This window comes from Rattus norvegicus, chromosome Y, assembly GCF_036323735.1.
Source record: "Rattus norvegicus strain BN/NHsdMcwi chromosome Y, GRCr8, whole genome shotgun sequence".
Classification (NCBI taxonomy): domain Eukaryota; kingdom Metazoa; phylum Chordata; class Mammalia; order Rodentia; family Muridae; genus Rattus; species Rattus norvegicus.
Genome location: NC_086040.1, coordinates 17,360,947 through 17,380,508, shown reverse-complemented (window position 1 = coordinate 17,380,508; position 19,562 = coordinate 17,360,947).

The window sequence follows — 19,562 nt, the reverse complement described above, 5'->3', positions numbered from 1 at the left end:
CTTCTTCTTCTTCTTCTTCTTCTTCTTCTTCTTCTTCTTCTTCTTCTTCTTCTTCTTCTTCTTCTGCTTCTTCTTCTTCTTCTTCTTGCCCTCTCCCCTTACCCCTCCCCTCACCTACCCCTGCCTCATCCCCACCCTCCTTCTCTCTCTCTCTCCCTCTCTCTCTCTTTCTCTCTCTTTCTTTCTCTCTCTATCGCCTTGTTGACTATTAAATATTTATATTTCAAATGTTATCCTTTTCCAGTTTTCCAGTCCATAAGCCCCTTAACCATTCTCCCTACCCTTTTATAACCGTGTTAACATCCCCACCCACACCCTCCCCAAGCCTCCCCACATTCCCCTACTCTGGGGCTCCAACCTTGGCAGAAAGAAGAATTTCTCACTCCATTGTTTCCAGCAAGTCCATCCTTTGCTACATCCAGTTGGAACCATGGGTATGTCCACGTATAGTCTTTCTGTTGTGGTTTGGTTCCTGGCATATCTGGTTTGTTGTATTGTTATTATTGTGGGGTTGCAAATCCCTTCAGCTCTTTCAATCTTTTCTCTAATTCCTCCAACAGGGGTCTGGTTCTTGATTCAATGGTTTGCTGATGGGATTTCCTTCTGTATTTGACATATTCTGCCTGTGTCTCTAAGGAGGAATCAGTATCCAGTTATTGTCAGCCTGGACTTATTAGCTTGATCCAACTTATCTAGTTTTGGTGTCTGTACATGTATGGGTAACATGTGGTCCAGGCTCTGAATGGCTTGTCCATCAGTATCTGCAATAAACTTTTCCTCCTTATATACTCCTACAGGTATTGTGGTTCCCCTTTTAAAGAATGTGTGAAACATCTGCATTTTGGTCATCCTTCTTGTGATTCATGTGATCTGTGCATTGCATGATGAATAATCTGAGATTTTTGGTTATTATCTGCTTATCAGTGAGTGCATATCAAGTGTGTTTTTCTGTGATTGAGTAACCTCACTCTTGATGATATTTTCTAGTTAATTCCATTTGCCAATTAATTTTGTAAAGTCATTGTTTTTGATAGCTGAGTAATATTCCATTGTGTAGATGTAAGATATTTTCTGTATCCATTCCTCTCTTGAAGTGAATCTGGGTTCTTTCCAGCTTCTGACTATTATAAATAAGGCTGATATGAATATAGTGGAGCATGTGTCTTTGTTAAATGTTGTGGCATCTTTTGGGTATATCCCCAAGTGTGGTATAGCTGGGTCCTCAGGTAGTTCAATGTCCAATTTTCTGAGGAACCTCCAGACTGATTGCCAGAATGGTTGTACCAATGTGCAATCCCACCAAAAATGCAGGAGTGTTCCTCTTTCTCCACATCCGCACCACCATCTTTTATCACCTGAGTTTTCATCTCAGCCATTCTGACTGGTGTGAGGTGGAATATTAGGGTTGTTTTGATTTGCATTTCCCTGATGACTAAGGATGTTGAACATTTATTTAGGTTATTTCTGGCCATTCAATTAACTTCAGCTAAGATTGTTTTGTTTCGCACTGTACCCCATTTTTAAATAGTGTATTTTGAATCTCTAGAGTCGAACTTCTTAAGTTCTTTTTACATTTTGAATATTAGCCACTATTACATGTAGGATTGGTAAGATATTTTCCAAATCTGTTGGTTGCAGGTTTGTCCTAATGACTTTGTATTTTGCCTTACAGAAGCTTTGCAGTTTTATGAGATCCCATTTGTCGATTCTTGATCATAGAGCACAAGGCCTTGGTGTTCCCTTCAGGAAATTTTCTCCAGACCCCATGTGTCCAAGACTCTTTCCCACTTTTTCTCCTATTAGTGTTCGTGTATCTGGTTTGATGTGGAGGTCCTTGATCTACTTGGACTTAAGCTTTGTACATGCTGATAACCATGGATCAATCTGCTTTCTTCAACATGCTGACTTCCAGTTGAACCAGCACAATTTGCTGAAAATGCTGTTTCTTCCTTTGGATGGTTTTATCTCCTTTGCCAAAGATCAAGTAACCATAGGTGTGTGGGTTTATTTCTGTGTCTTCAGTTCTATTCCACTGATCTATCTGTCTGTCTCTGTATGAATACCATATCATTTTTATGACTATTGCTCTGTAATACTGCTTGAGTTCAGGGATAGTAATTCCCCTTGAAGTTCTTTTATTGTTGAGGATACTTTTAGTTATCCTGGGTTTTTTTATTATTCCAAATGAATTTGAAAATTGCTCTTTCTATCTATATTAAGGAATTGAGTAGGAATTTTGATGGGTTGGCACTGAATCTGTAGATTGCTTTTTTGCAAAATATCCGTCTTCACTATATTAATCCTGCCATTCCATGAGCATGGAAGACCTTTCCATCTTCTGAGATCTTCCACAATTTCTTTCTTCTGAGACTTGAACATATTGTCATACAGTTCTTTCACTTGCTTGGTTAAACTCACATCAAGTTATTTTATATTATTTGGGACTATTGTGAAGTGTGTGGTTTCATTATTTTCTTTCTCAGCCTGTTTATCCATTGAGTAGAGGAAGGCTACTGGTATGTATGAGTAAATTTCATATGCTGACTCTTTGCTGAAATTGTTTATCAGGTTAAGAGTTCTCTAGTGGAACTTTTGGGGTCACTTAAGTACACTATCATATCATCTGCAAATAGTGATATTTTGATTTATTCCCTTCCAATTTTTACAATTTGACCTCCTTTTGCTGTCTGCTTGCTCTGGCTATGACAGTGAGTTCCGTATTGAATAAGTAGGGAGAGAGTAGGCAGCCTTGTCTCATCCCTGATTTTAGTGGGATTGCTTCAAGTTTCTCTCCTTTTAGCTTGATGTTAGCTACAGGTTTGCTGTATATTTCTTTCACTATGTTTATATATATGTCTTGAATTCCTGATCTTTCCAGGACTTTTATCCTGAAGGGTTGTTGAATTTTGTTTAATGCTTTCTCACCATTTAATGAAATGGCAATGTGCTCCTTATCTTTGAAGTTTGTTTACATGATAGATTACATTTATGAATTTTCCTATATTAAACCAACCTTCCATCCCTGTGTTCAAGTCTACTTGATCATGATGGATGATTATTTATGATGTGTTCTTAGATTTGGTTTGCAAAATTTTATTGAGTATTTTTCATCAATAGTCATAAGGGGAATTGGTCTGAAGTTCTCTTTCTATGTTAAATCTTAGTGTGGGTTAGGTATAAGTGTAATTGTGGATTAATGTAAGGAATGCGGTAGTCCTCTCTCTGTTTCAATTTTGTGGAATAATTTGGACAATATTAGTATGAGGTCTTCTAAGAAGGTCTGATAGAATTTTGCACTAAACCCATCTTAACCTGGGCTCTTTTTGGATGGGAGAATTTTAATTTCTCCTTCTATTTCTTTAGGAATTATTGGTTTGTTTAAATAGTTTATTTGTTCCTGATTTAACTTTGCTTCCTTGTATCTGTCTGCGAAATTATCCATTTCCTCCAGATTTTGCAGTTCTGTTGAATATAGGCTTTTATAGTAGAATCTGATGATTTTTTTTTAAATTTCTTCAGATTCTGTTGTTAGGTCTCACTTTTCATTTTCGATTTTGGTAATTTGGGTACAGCCTTTTTGACCCCTGGTTAGTGTGGTTAAGGGTTTATCTATCTTATTGTTTTTCTCAAAGAAAAAGCTCCTGCTTTTGTTGATTCTTTGTATCGTCCTTTTCATTTCTACTTTGTTGACTTCAGCTCTGAGTTTGATAATTTCCTGCTTTCTACCCCCCTTTGGTTTCATTAGTTATTTTTTTTTTCTAGAGTTTTTACATGTGCTATCAAGCTCCTGACATATGCTCTCTCCTGTTTCTTTTCGCAAGCACTCAGAGCTATAAGTTTTTCTCTTACCTCTGCTCTCATTATGTCACATATGCTTGGGATTGTTGTATCTTCATTTTCATTAAGTTCTAAGAAGACTTTCATTTCTTTCTTTATTTCATCCTTGACCAAGTTGTCATGGAATAAAGCATTTTTCAACTTCCATGTATATGTGGGCTTTCTCTCATTATTGTTATCGTTGAAGACCAGTCTTAATGTGTGGTGATCTGATAGGATGCATGAGATTATTTCTGTCTTCCTGTATCTGTTAAGGTCTGTTGGGGTACAGTTTATGTGGTCAATTTTGAAGAAGGTTCGCTGAGGTTTTGAGAAGAATGTATATCCTTTTTTTTTAGGATGGAAAGTTCTATAAATATCTGTTAAATCCATTTGGTTCATAACTTCTATTACTTTCTCTAAATCTTTGTATAATTTCTGTTCCCAAAATCTCTCCAGTGATGATGGTGGGGTGTTTAAATCTCCTACTATTATCAAGTCAGGTGCAATGTGTGCTTTGACTTTAGTAAGGTTTATTTTATAAATCCTCAGGATTTCTCGTGAATCATTTTTATTGCACAAATTTAAATGTAAATATAACATTATGGTTCTTGAGTTGATATTCTGGAAATTTAATGGGAGAGGCCGGGCCTCACCCTCTAACTAGAGAGCTACCTATACAAATACAGAAATTACTAATGAAAAGGAAGTTGCTTTAAAAATATTTCAATTTGGGTTGGGATTTAGCTCAGTGGTAGAGCGCTTACCTAGCAAGCACAAGGCCCTGGGTTCGGTCCCCAGCTCCGGAAAAAAAAAAATTCAATTTAAAAATGTAGTCTTTTTCTGTGTTGGCTGTGGGAAAGTTGTTTATTTGTTTTTGTTTGTTTGTTTGATTTAATTTAATGTGGAAAAATATTTACAGTACATAAAAAAGTGTGAAATACATCACACTAGAATCCTATTCATTACAGCATTTTTTTTCTACAAGAGCAGAGTCCACTGCATGGTCAAGTAAGTACAACAGCACTTCTGTTTCATAATTGTCAGAGCTTTAAGTCTACCCTATCTTCTCTACACTTAGATTTTTATAAATTTTGCATGAATGGGTCAGATATAATCTAATAGATCTAATAAGCTATTATGCCTGACTATGTACCCTGCCCCCATGAGAAAACTTTGTATTGTTTTTCTTTTGTTGTTGTTGTTGTTGTTGTTGTTGTTGTTGTTGTTGTTTTGGGGAGCTGTGTTTTTAATTATCCCCAGTAGAAAATTAATCTAGTGATCATTTAGTGAATAGAAACGAAAATTATGTATTATGGTGAGAAATTCTGCAAAATAGAGGGTAAATCTAAAATATTTGTGGGTAGACATGCACACATGTTCATGACCCATGTAGCTGACAAGCATTCTACACCTGCTCAACTTAAGTGATTTGGGAAATTAACTTATTCACACAGAAGAAAACTCATGGTGAATAGATTTTTTTTTTTTAGCCGTGTTTATAAGTGATCAAATGGTGAAGCAGGATGTAAACAAATACTATTTTCCTTCACTGTTGCTTATACTATTATTTTAATTCATGTACAATCCCTACGTGCACTTTCTCTATTATGTTTGTCTGTGTCTCTGTCTCTGCATGAATATATAGGCACACATGTGTATGTGGCATACAAGTGAGTGTTTGTGTGTCTGTGTGTATGTGTGTCTGTGTCTTATATGGTATTTATGAACGTAGGTAACATGTTTATTTATTTCTAATTTGGAAATACTGAAACCCACATTTGATTTGTGGATCAACCATGTGCTGAACTACTAACATACCTCTGAAATTTCATTACATCAAGTGAATAGAGAGAGAGCCTAAGAGGCTGGTGATATCTCCTATTCTACCTTTTTCAGGAAAAAGTGGTGTATCTTTTGGCAAGAAAACCCAAAATTCAGCAAAGACATATACACTTCACAAAACAGAAAAGGACATCTCATTGAAGGGAAAAGTTATCAGATTGGGAGAGAAATAAGTTTGCTACATTCCAATATTTGTGGGACATGAGAATGAAGATCAGAAGATATAATGAGAAGGGACAGCTAGAATCCCTAAGGAAGCAAAGTAAGTAAATACTGGAGCTTCTAATTACACGAGAGCTAATGGATTGGTAAGGATGGTAAACATAATGATAAGAACTTTGCAGTCCAGACTCAGTCTCCATGTAAGGCTACAATGTGAACACGATGAAAAGTTTTCACCACCACAGTGCTAACAGCTACTTTCCAAGTTACATTGTGGAAAAAAAAGAGTATAATTATAGACAGAAGAGAAGGATGATATCTGAAAACAGACAAGGCTGTGCTGGGACTGAACAGTTTTCCACGTAAGTAACCCAACAAGCACACAGCAGGTGCCATATGTAAAAGTGAGCAAAGAGGAATGAACTGCATAGATACTATGTGTGCAGAAATACAGGAAATTTGGTGGAATTCTAAGATGTTGAGATGAAAGTATAGGAAGGAATTTCTATCAAGCCAGGCACCATGTCTTGCTCTAAGATACTCACATTCAAGAGACTGAGGGAGAGAAATTAGGAATTTCAGTTTAGTCTGGACTACATATCAAGACACATCTTTTATTCTTTTTCTTTATTTAAATCAATAGTCTGATTGATAGAACATCATGAACAATATTAAGAAAACAGAAATTTAATGCATATTCAGTGATAGTCCTGCAAAGAAAACATGTTCTATAAAGAGACAGGAACTATTTAGTTACAAATACCAGCTGTCATATTGAAGGGTGTGGCATGAAGGGGTATGGTGTTGTTTGGTTGATCCTTCTTCACTTTCATGGCTCACTTTACACATCTTAAAAATCTTCTCTGATGTCCTCATTACTGTGCAGACATCAAGATGTGCCTTGCCTTTAATTCTATGAAATAAAACCGGTAATCATTTATTTATCAAATGATTATTTGATTTTACTTTATCTTCAAAAATAATGAGTCTTGTGAAAATGATACCTTTATTTGTGGTTTTGAATATTATTAATAGCAATCAGAGGATAATCGGGGCCCAACACATACACACGGTGGTTGGAGAGACTATACCTGTGGAAACACGAAAGCATAGAAACGAGTAGGTTGATCTGTTTTTCTGAATAACATTGATAACTAGTTAATGATAAGAATGGGTAAAAAATTGTGATACAGTCAAGGTTTTCTTTTTCTTAATTTGAATGATTGCTTATACAGCATGTGAAACTGAACTCCGACCAATGGAAAACCTTCTGCCTGAGCTTCATTAGTGCCAGGACTACAAGTTTGCACTAACTTTGTAAATGTTTGGACACTTGGCTCAATGTTTAAAAAAGTTTTAAAAAATTAACATCTCTCATCTGCAAGGAACCTTCTAATGGCTTACTGCTCTGTCTTCCAGGTGATGAGTGTCAATTGTGTCAATTTTCAGACGAATTTCCCTTACGAACATTGGTGGAAAAAATACTAGGTAAAATGCTCCAAAACAAAATCCAAGAATATATCAATCCGCCATCCAGCGCCATCTACTAGGCTTTCTCCTGAGGATGCAGGAGTGGATCAATCTATGAAAACCCATCAAAGTGACCCACCATATTAACAAACTGAACTGAAAAAAAAATTCTGCCCTCAGCATTTCACATTAATTTGGGTGCTCCCCTTGGAATTAAATTTGTGGTAGTTGCTTATCATGACATGTATATATATAAATATGTACATATATATTTTAGTAAAGTAACATATTAAATTGTTAAATCCTAATGCTATAATTTATAACAAATATTAATATATTATATTAATATTAACACATTGTACTTATACATTAAATTTTATATTAATATGGTAAATATAATTAATATTAATATAGTATGTTACTATATTAAAATAATACATAGTGATATAATATTGTAACTTCATACATGAAAATCACTCAACCAGTCGTGTCTTCACAGAGAGAGTTGAGAACCAGGGTGGTCTTTTCTTAGGACAAGAGAAAGATTTGCCAACCTTCCAAAAGGAAAGCAATCCAGACAGTCTGGGTGTGAGGATGGTTAATTTGTGCATGACTAACACACACAAACACACACACACACACACACACACGCACACACACACACATGGACACACACACACAAACACACAGAGAGACACACAGAGACACAAACACTCACACATAAAAATACACACAGAGAGACAGACAGACACACACACACACACACACACACACATTATAGATGTATGTTTCCTAGAGTGTTTAGGTGCAAAAGGATGAAGTGTCCCCAGGAAATAGTCGGTCAACAGAATATTGGTCTGCCTGCAAGTGAGTTGGGGGTTGCTCCAAGGTATTCACAACTCTATTAGAAGGTATTCAGGCATGTGCTGTGTGCATATATTTTACTCAGCTTGAGCAAGGGCTACACAAATCTTGGAGAGCGGGAAGGGGTTTTCGGGCACATTTACATCGATGGAGGCTTAAGGTACCAGGAAGGCCTCATTTGCTTGAGCTTTTATAATTTCTGTCCAAGCATCGGTCTGTTGTTCAGGGATCTTCATTTGAACTCCTCAGAAACCGACTCTACTGAATGTGACCCATCCCCAACCCTGAGGTCCTACTTGCTTGATTTCAAAAAATTGAAGGTTCGGACTCTGCGTTCTCTATCAGATTACATTCTCGGGAGGTTGCATCTAGATGTAATGAATTAACTAGTGCATCCATCATTTTTCTGCATTAACCCGTATTTCCCCTAACTCTGGCCAGTTCTCTCTGCACCGCGCTATCCCTCCTTCTTCCCCACTGACCTTCTGCTCATGTCCTCATTCGCCCTCACTCACCCACAGAATCTGTTCCAGTTTTCCTTTCAGAGAGGTCGATGCTTTCCCCTCACAGGCCTTCACCTTTCTGGTGACCTCTCTCCATTTGTGGATTGTAGATAGAATAAGATTTATCTCACACCTGATACCATCCATAGGTAAACGCGCTCCATGTTTGTGTCTCTAGGTGTCAGTTCACTTTTGGTTGTTTTTTTTTTCCTAGTTTCAACTATTTTCCATGCAGCTTCATGATATCATGCCCCCATCCCTATGATATCATGCCCGCACCTCAATGAGGTCATTTCCCACTCTCATGATGTCATGTCCCACCCACACGATGTCATGCCAACACACATGATGTCACGCCCCCATCCCAGTGATGTCATGTCTGTGCCCCTTGCTAGAATGGTTGCATCTATTCAACAGGTAACATTCTGAATTCTGCCCTATCACCACACTCCTCCAGGCTCCACCTATTTACAGTCCCTCCTTCTATTCTCTACCTTTCTTCTCTGACGGAGTGGAGGTCCCCTCTTGGTACACCCTCTCCCCTGGCACATAAATTCTTTGCAGAACTAGATTCATTGTCTCCCACCAGGTACTGAAAATGCAGCCTGGGTTAGAGAACAGGATCCACAGGCAGGCGACGGGTTTAGTGAACCAACGTGAAGGCCATTGTGCTCCTCTGCCTCTCTCAGTCCTTCCTTCAGCTCTTCAGTGAGAATCACTGACCTCCGTCCGATATTTGGCTGTGCGCCTCTGCTTCTGTGTCAGTCGGCTGCTCGGTGGAGCCTTGCAGAGGACAATAACGCTACCCTCCCGTCTGCAAACACAAGAAAGGACCATTAATAATGTCAGTGTTTGTCGTTTGCCCATAGGATAAGGCTCACATCCGGCCACTTATCCTTTGGCCATTCCCTCATTTCCTGTTCCATCTCTGTCCCTGTGCTTCTTATGGTGGAGGCAATTTTTGGGTCAAAATTTTGGGGGTGAGTTTGGGTCCTTATCCTTCCACCTTGGGTCCTCTCTGGCTACAGATACAGACCATTTCAGTATCTGTATCCCCACTGTTACGAGTCTCAGCTAAAGTCACCCTCATGGATGACAGTGTAGCATCACCCATCCCAGATTGCTGGCAAATCACAGAGATAGCACCCACCCTGGACAGTCACTCATTTCTCTTTATTCTCTTGACCCTCTGTCCCTCTTGCCCGTCTCTCCCAAGAAATGATTCTCAAACCCCATTTCCCTTCCCATCCCCTTAGGCACCCAATCCTTTCCTTGCTTCTGCCTACTCTCATTAGTTTATTCCTCCTTCTGGGTGAAATTCAAGCATGTTTCTTGGCCCTTTCTTCTTGTTTATCCTCTTTGATTCCGTAAATCTTAGTGTGTGAATTTTGTACTTTATGGCTAATACCCTCTTTTACGTGAATATGTACATGTTATTTTGGGTCTCAGTTGCCTCATTCAGGACAATACTTTCTCATTCCATCTACTTGACCTCAGCTTCTCAATGTCCTTATTTTTCATTTGTGTGTAGTATTCCATTGTGTAAATGAACCACATTAACTGTAGCCATTGTTTGCTTGAGGGGCATCTGGCTTATTTCTATTTTCTGTTCATTATGAAGAAATCCACTAGGAACATGATGGAGTACATGTCCTTGTGGTATGGCAGAGGTCTTTCCAGATATGAGACCAGGTGTAGTGTAGCTGGGTCTTTAGGAAGAATATTCCCCATTTTCTCAGATCCACTGGATAGATATGGAAAGCATTATACGGATTTGCTCTTCTCCCAGCAAATGCAATTTGTATCCTGATATTTATCTGCTTCCTCAAAGGAGGTTTCCCCCGACTGGTGCTCTATCATGGACTCAGGTGATCCCATATGAAACTTCTTCCCATTTTAACCGGTCAGTAAATGCTAGAGCCTATTACTGAGAGCCGGAGGGGAAAGTTGGTACTGGAGGTTTGACTGTGGGGTTAGGTAGAGAGGCAGAGAGGGTAAGAGGGGAAGGCCGAGGGCTGAAGAAAAAGAGGAGGAAATAGTGATGGAAAGAATCCATATGGCCTGGAGAAATCACATGTAGCAAGGGTTTTTCTGGTTGGGGAATACATTATGGTAGCCTTTAATCTGCCCAATACACATTTATAGATTATAATTATAATAACCATATTGTGTGTTTTCTTTATGGGCTCATTAGGTTCGGGATTTTCAACAAGCTTTCCTCAACTGTATTTCTGGATCAAATTTTCTGTTAATAGAGATCTCCCCTTATAGGGGCTCTAACCATTGCTCCATAGTCCAGTAGACACAGCTGTTTCTTCCTCAGTCATGTCTCTTCTATTTTCTATGGATATCTGTGTCTTCAGTGATCCAGGCCCAGTGTTCCTTTTTCTCGAGGTCTTCAATGATCTCACCCAGAGGAGTTTCACATTTCTCAACTTGTTCCATCTAGTTGACTGCAGCTTCACAATGTCCTTATTTTTCATAGCTGCATAGTATTGCTTCCATAATTTCTTCTCAGCCTCTCTGTCATTTGCATGAAAGATTATTTTCATTTAATTTTTCACCTGTCAACTTGGCTGAAGGTGATGTTCATATGTAGGTCATTACTGGTAAAACTTTGGGATCACATATGTTCACTATTATATGATGTGTGAATGGTGATACACTGAATTCTTTTCCGATATCATCCCCACGACTTCCTTTGGTTGTCTTATTGCTCTATCTGGGAATTGAAGGACTTTACTGACAGGATGCTTTGAGATAAGCAGTCTGTTCTCATTCTCTAATTTAGTAGAATTGCCTTTTGCTCCCCCCCCCCTTATTTTGATATTAACGGTTGGCCTGCTATATTGCATTTTGTGTAATATTTTATGGATTTATTTAGTATTTTATTGCATTAGGTATGAGCCTTACATCCATGGTCTCCCTGAGATCATAAATAGTGAAGGACGATGGATTCTATCAAAGGCTTTTTCAGAATCTAAAGTGATAGAATGGCATATTTTTCCTTGTTTCTTCAATTCAGCTCCTTCACACCATTGTGTAATAGTGGATATTAATAATTCATAGTAAATATATTAATAATTACTATATTAATTTTGAAATATTAATGTATTATATCAGTTACAATATTATATCACTATGTATGAATTTAATATAGTAACATACTATATTAACATTAATTATATTTACCATATTAAATTTAAATTTAAAAAATTTTAATGTATAAATACAATGTGTTAATATTAATATAATATATTAATATTTGTTATAAATTATAGTATTAGGATTTAACAATTTAATATGTTACATTACTAAAATATATATGTACATATTTATATATATATATATATATATATATATATATATATATATATATATATATATATATATACATGTCATGATAAGCAACTACCACAAATTTAATTCCAAGGGGAGTACCCAAATTAATGTGAAATGCTTAGGGCAGAATTTTTTTTTTCAGTTCAGTTTGTTAATATGGTGGGTCACTTTGATGGGTTTTCATAGATTGATCCACTCCTGCATCCTCAGGAGAAAGCCTAGTAGATGGCGCTGGATGGCGGATTGATATGTCCTTGGATTTTGTTTTGGAGCATTTTACCTAGTATTTTTTCCACCAATGTTCGTAAGGGCAATTCGTCTGATATTCTTTCTTTGTTGAATCGTTTTGCGATTTCGGTGTCAGGGCTACAGTGGTGTCATGGAATCAGTTTGGCGATTATCCTTCTGTTTCTGTGTTTTGGGGTAGGTTGAGAATTCTTTGAAAATCTGGTAGGAGTCTGTGCTCAATCAATCTGGCCCTGGGGATTTTGCAGTGAGTAAACTTTTAATTACTTTTTGTGTCTCTTTAGGGGTTGTAGAGCAATTAACATAGTTTATCTTACCTCACATTACCTGTGGTCAGTGTTATCCATCTACACAATCATCCTTTTAATTCAGAGATTCTAATTTTGTAGAGAGCAGGTTTTTGATCTAATGATTCTGTGACTTTCACCAGTGTCCATTGATGCGGGTCCCTGTTCATTTCTGATTTTGTCATTTGGATGCTGTCTTACCTCCTATTACATTATCTGTTTAAGGGTTTGTCTGTCTGGTTGATGTTCCCAAGGAACCAGCCCTTGTTTTTGTTAATATTTGTATTCTAATTTTTTCTCATGGATCACTCTCATCCCCAGTCTGATCATTTCTTTCTGTCCCCTCCTTTAATATGTATTTGCTTCTTATTATTCTAGAGCTTTCAGGTATGCTGGGAATTGCTAGTGTGGGGTCTCTCCGGTTTCTTTATGAAAGCGCTCTGTGCTGCATGTGCACCTTCCTCTTACCACTGTTTTCCTTATGTCCCTTCAGTTTGGAGACAATATGCCATCATTTCAATTGAATTCTAAGGACACTTTTTTTTTTCAAGTCTTCTCTGAACTGGTGGTTCTGCAGTTGAAAGATATTGAATATCCAAGAGTTTATGGACTTTTTGTTATTGTTTTAATCCATGGCGTTCTGAGAACATCCAATGGTTAGCACAGTCTTTCTGTATCTGCTGTGGCTTATTTCAAGAGGGAATGCATGATCAGTTTAAGATAAGATTCCATGTGGTACTGAAAAGAAACTGTGTACTTTTGTGTTCATGTGAAATATTGTGTAGTTATCAGTGAGGTCAGATTAATTGAAACCCGTGTCATTTACATCTTCTATTTTTATTGTTTTATTTTTTAGTTTCTGTCTCAATGACCTGCCCTTGGTGAGATGGCACACTGATGCCCCCCACTATTAATGTGTGAGGTTCGATGTAATATTTAAGCTTCAGCAATATATCTCTCATTAATGTTGCTACTTTTGTCTTTGGGATATGGAAATCTAGAATTGAGATGCCATTTTGGTAGATTTTTCCTCTGATGAATATGAAGTGCCCTTCCCCTTCTGTTTTGATTACTTTTGGTTGAAAGTCCGATTTGCTGGATGTTAGAATGGCTACACCATCTTGTTTATTTTTTCAATTTCTGGGAAAACCTTTTCCAACACCTTAGTCTGAGGTTGTGTCTATCTCAATTGCTGGAGTGTGTTTCTTGAATGCAGCAGAATGACGGATCCGGTTTTTTTAATCCATTGTGTTATCCTCTGTCCTTTTATTGTTTAATAGAGGCCTTTAATGCTTAATGATATTAGTGACCAGTGATATTTACTTCATGCTATTTTGATGTTGGGGGTACAGTATTTTCTTGCTTGCATGTATTTTGGTTTTTGTTTTTTTTGTTTTTTGTTTTTTTGGTTGGATGTTTGAGTGTGTATGTTAGTATAAAATCTGTTCTGTAGGGTGTATGGTTTTTTGTTTACATGCTGGTTTTTTTTGGGGGGGCAGGTGGGGTTTGAGTATGCAGGTGAGTATATGATCCATCCTATAGATTATGCTATGTAATTTTTAATTTCTAGTGGGCGGTAGGGATGGTTCAACTTCTCAACATACATCAATATAATCCAATATATAATGAAACAGAAAGAAAAAAAATCACATGATAATGTCATTAGATGCTGAAAAAGCAATTCCAATCCTGCTTCATGCTAAAAGCGTGAGATTGATAAGGGAGACCAGTCCTATGGAGAATCATAGTAGAAGCAATGGACAGAAAACCAATAGTGAACATCAAGCTAAATATAAAAAAACTTGAAGTAATTCCATTAAAGTGAAGGACAACGTAAGGCTGGCCACTCTCTCTATTCAGTATAGTATTTGAAATTCTATCCAGGGTAAAAGCATAGTTTAAATTTGGTTCTGACATGGAGTATGGTCAAGGCCTATGAAGCAGAAATGACACAGCGTTTTAAAATCCTGGGGTATGGCCCACACTTTAGCACTGCCTCATTTCACCTTGGTGAGTCATAGCACCAAGGACCAAGTGTACTGAGAACTTCATGCAGCATTTCACTCGGTTGTTCCCCTCTTATCTCTCTACTTCTAAGAAGTACATAAAAATCCTCATGGAGCTTCCCACCACTCAGGGAGCAACATCATTGGCATTTGCAATTATAGTGGTCGAGGTCTTTTAGGAGTTTACTCTGTGGCAGACCAATGCTTCCACCATCACCCAAGGAAAGGTAGAATAATGAGAGATGGCCACCAACCGTAAAAATTTGGAAAAATAAAATTGTTCATTAAACTTGCTAACATGATTTAACTACTGGCTCTGATGTAAAAAAAAATGGGGGAATAATTTGAAATTCGGAAAGGCTGGGACTTTTAAGGTCCGCCATCAAGTAAACTGGTGGCACTGACTAAAGGTGTGACTGTCACAGAGTCTGGACTGTTGAGGACGGATTTCTGTCCCAGTTGTACCCTCAGCTTCCTGATAGGATTTAATAAGGATTGACAATCACAGGTGTGCAGTCTGATCATTTAAAGTAGTTATGACTTTTTTATACAGATGTTTAGATTTGAGCTTTTTAGAAGATTCTTATTAGACTACATTTAAAGATAAATAATATGATATTAAACCATTTCTCTCTAAATTCAAATTGCTGCCTACAGTGAAGGGAAACCGACTGAGAAAACTACTTTGCTTACTCTTTGTTACTCTATAACAAATTGCCTATGTATGAAGTTATGTTGACCTTGGGAGTAATTTGTTTTCTTTATGTGTACTATGTAATATTTGTTCTCATATAGTATTGGGTATCACTTTTTTCAGCATCAAGCATGAGAAGAAACTAGAATATTATCATATTTGCAATTTTACATGGCTTGAATGATTTCTCTAGGATATCAAAGGTACATGTTGTGCTTTACCCTGAAGTTATCTGTATTTTGATGCTAATTCCACTACCCTAAGTATAGCTGCCTACTCATGTACACAGAACTCAGGAGACTTCACCTGAACCACCTCCCATTGAATTTGTAAAGTGCAGGTGAGGGTCAGGTACAGGATAGAAGGAGGCCTGTCATTGGAGGAGAAAGAAGGATGTTTCAAGGAAGAGGAGGAGACTAGAGGAAAAGGAGAAATAGGAAAAGGAGAGGGTGAGAAACCATGGCAGGTGAGGTTAAGATTTTGCTCTGTGTATTTACAGGTTGTTATTAATGTTCCTAAGGGATGGATGGTAAAGTGCTTTATATGTTTAAGTGGGCAATTATATTTTATCAATTGGGTCAAAATTATTGTGTTGTGTGTTTTACTATGTGAGGGTTTGAATATAGGAAAGTGTGTGGCGGCAAGTGAAACTGGGCCGACAGGGAGTAGGGATGTGTTTACCATCCCAGATATATTGGGACACTGCGGTGGTAGTGATAGCAGGGTAAAAGACAAGTTTTTCTTTCCTTTTTTTTTTGTTTTTTTACAACAACAGATGGTGACCCAAGGTGATGGGCAAGAATCCACTAGTAATCATAAAAGTTGAGAGAACTTTTTTGTTTTCTAAGTAAGAGGACACCAGTGTCATGTGATAATTTAAGGGCTGGAAATCAAACAAAAAAATGGGAAAGCATCCTGGGCTGACAGGATGTTGGTCCCCTGCTGTGTGATAAGTAAAGGCAGCTCAGAGAGTTAAGAAATTAAAGCTGTTTTTTAAAGAAAGTTGTTTACAAAGTCTTTCAGGATATTCCTATTCTTTTTAACATGGGCTCCACCGGAATTTTCGGGGAAATCCTAGTTATACAAAATGTCTTTTTTTTTTCAGGTATTATTAACAAGTGATTAGTGTGTTTTGAGAAAGAAGAGAGTAGAGAGATTACCTGAATCATGTGGTGATTTTCATCTACTGTTCAAAACATAGGGAAAAATTATTCACTACCAAGTAGAGAGTTGTGATGAAATGTCTGTAACGCCATGGAGAGTGAATGCAGACATATATTGTAGAAGTTATAAGGGTAAAGAAAAATCTGTGGTTTCGGGTAGAGAGCTTAACAGATTGAGATATTTTGGGAAAAAGTCCTCGTTTGATGCATTGCTTATTGATATTAGAATTGATAAAATGTATTTGGTTAGTTTATTGAATTACCCCACTATAAGGCTAGCGATGGTTTGGGGTTACTTTTGATATTTATCACAATAGGATGCTCAAATTCTCTTCATGTGGGCTCCACGGGAACTTTGGGTTAATTTCCTGATATCACCGAGTACAGAGTGATATCAGGCTCATAGTTTACATAAATTCATTTTTTTAAAAAATTGTTTAATCTTCATGATGGGTGTGACATTGAGTTTTATGCTTTTATTATTATTCTGGGAGAGAGTGAAAGATACAAGCTTTTCTGATTTCAGAATAGGGAACAGAGTATTTTGGGAGAAAGATTTTGTCCTTGTGTCTTTAAAAATTGTGATTAGGCTCTGGAAACCTCACAGAGTCATACAGATTTGAGAGTGGTAGACTGCCTGACAAAATATATTCAGGAGAATAAAACAAAAAGATATCTCGATTCAAAACATTTGTCTTGAGAGTTGTATTTTTCAGAGTGTACCTACTTGGAATTCTGGTCTCAATGACTTTCAGCTGGGTCCAGTCATGACATATTAGCTATCACATTTGTTTCATTCTCCCTACCACCTACCCCTAAAGATATCTCAACACCCATGTACACCTTGAAGAAGTTATGGAGGAGTCGTCGTCTCAATTCCCTGGAATTTGTGGGCTGGGGCTAGATGTGGTTATTCTAATGTTGTTTTTATAAAGAATTTAAAATTGGTTGAAATTTAGCAGGGAGGAAAAAGATAGATTGAGTTATACAGTCAGAATCGCATTTGGAAACTAAGCTTAATCTTATCTTTGTTTGGGAATAGAATTTATTTGACAAAAAAAAATTTAAAAGTACAAGAGCCAATCCTAATATTGTTGTCATTACAAACTTCGGAGTTGATTTCACCTGTGAGTTAAGATTCAAATAGCAAAGTCGTGGCTCTAACTTTGTAAGAGTACTTTCAATATTAAGATATAAAGACAACAGTCCAGATTGTCTTAGATAGATAGTTTTCAAAAACGTCACAAATCCACAAAATTTGAGATTTAAGTTATTATTTATCTTTAGTTGCTCCTAACTGTTCCCCTTTGGCAGATTTAATGAAGAATTTGAACATCTATACCTCCAATTGAGGCAATACATTGTGGCTAGGCAGTTCCTGGGAAAAATGCCTGTTTCATCTGCAGATTTATACTATCCAGAAAAGGACAAATTATGCAGAGGATTTGACTGATAAACCCTGCCAATACAGTGTAATCAGCCCTTTCAAGTTTGCGTTTCAAGAGGCTGTCAGTTGATCTTGTGTCAGAAGGCTGAAGACTTACCCTCACATGTTGCTAACAGGGGACTGTGCTGGTGGAGATTTGTCTCTACAACCCCTCATAACTAAAAGTCGTCTTAGGCTTCCTATGTGTATAGATATTTGGTCATTCTCAGATTTCTGGCGGGGTTGGAGACTGATTATAGCCTCATTGTTCATCAGGACATATAACTCAGGATATACATATTTTATTGGATAGTTATCACATAGTATACAAGCTAGCCAAGGCATAATATAGATTTTAAGCCGTTCTGTAGCTGAAATGAAGAACTAAATGTTCTTTCTAAGTGATATAGTGATGGACTGGGTGTTGAGTATCTCAAATGCTTTATAAATTCTAGAATGGTAAAAATCTTACTCAATTGTTATATAAATGAAAAGTCTGTTTAACTGGACAAAAAGGGGGAAACGTTGTTTACACTGAAGTTATCTGTATTTTGATGCTAATCAACTGCTCCAAGGACAGCTGCCTAGTCCTGTACTCAGAACTCAAGTGACTTCCCCAGAACCACTTCCTCATTAAATTTGTGAAGTGTAGGTGAGGGGCAGGTACAGAATAGAAGGAGGCCTATCCTTGGAGGAAAACGACGGATGTGCAGGAAAGAAGTTTGAAGGCAGTAGAAGAGACTAGAGGAAAACGGAGAGACAGGAAGAGGAGAGGGTGAGAAGGAATGGCTGGTGAATTTAAAATTCTGCTCTGTGTATTTACTGGTTGTTATTAATTTTCCTAAGGTATGGATGGTTCCAGGCTTTGTATGCTTAAGTGGTCTATTATATCTTATCAATTGGGCCAAAGATTATTTTGTTGAGTGTTCTTTTATGTGAGGTTTTGAGTGTAAGAACGTGTGTGGCAGTAAGAGACACTAGGCAGATGAGGAGTGGGGATGTATTCAACTAAGATATCTACCATGGACTTGGGAAATTACGGTGCCAACGTTAGCGGGGTAAAAGACTACTTTTTTATTTTTATATTTTCGCAACAACACATTCATTTCTGTATTTGACATGTTCTAGGTGTGTCCCATAGGAAAGATCTATATCTGGTTCCATGACAGAATGTGGTTCTTAGGTTCATCAATCTTATCTAGGTTTGGTTGCTGTTATATACTTTTGGTGGTTCGTACAGCTATGAAATAAGGTGGCATTTTAACACGGATTCTGAGCAACTACATAAAAAATGTAGTATCCACAAACGGCAATGCCAAATAGACTCGCTCCTGTTCTTATGAGCCTATTAAAGTTGAGGTTTCACTGGACCTCAAGTTCTTCCCTCCCTGCCAATCCTCTTGTATCTCATCTTTGGCCGGAAGAAAGAATCATTTTAAAACAGTCAAACGATGAAATCTCACCCTTTGGAACACAGGAAGGTAGATATTACAGAAATGATATCAAATGGGACTACAGAACCACCTTCGATAGTCCATGCTCTCCTTTGATTTACTAAGGCAGGTATGTATTTGGATAAAATAAAAATTTGGCAGTTTATCATTTTAAGTAGGTACACAATATTTACACTTGTAAATTCACTTTATAGCTAGACCATTTTTGTTGCCAAAATCATTGCAAAAAAAAAAAAAAAAAAACCAAAAAACTAGATTTGGTAAACAGAATGTTTGAGTACACA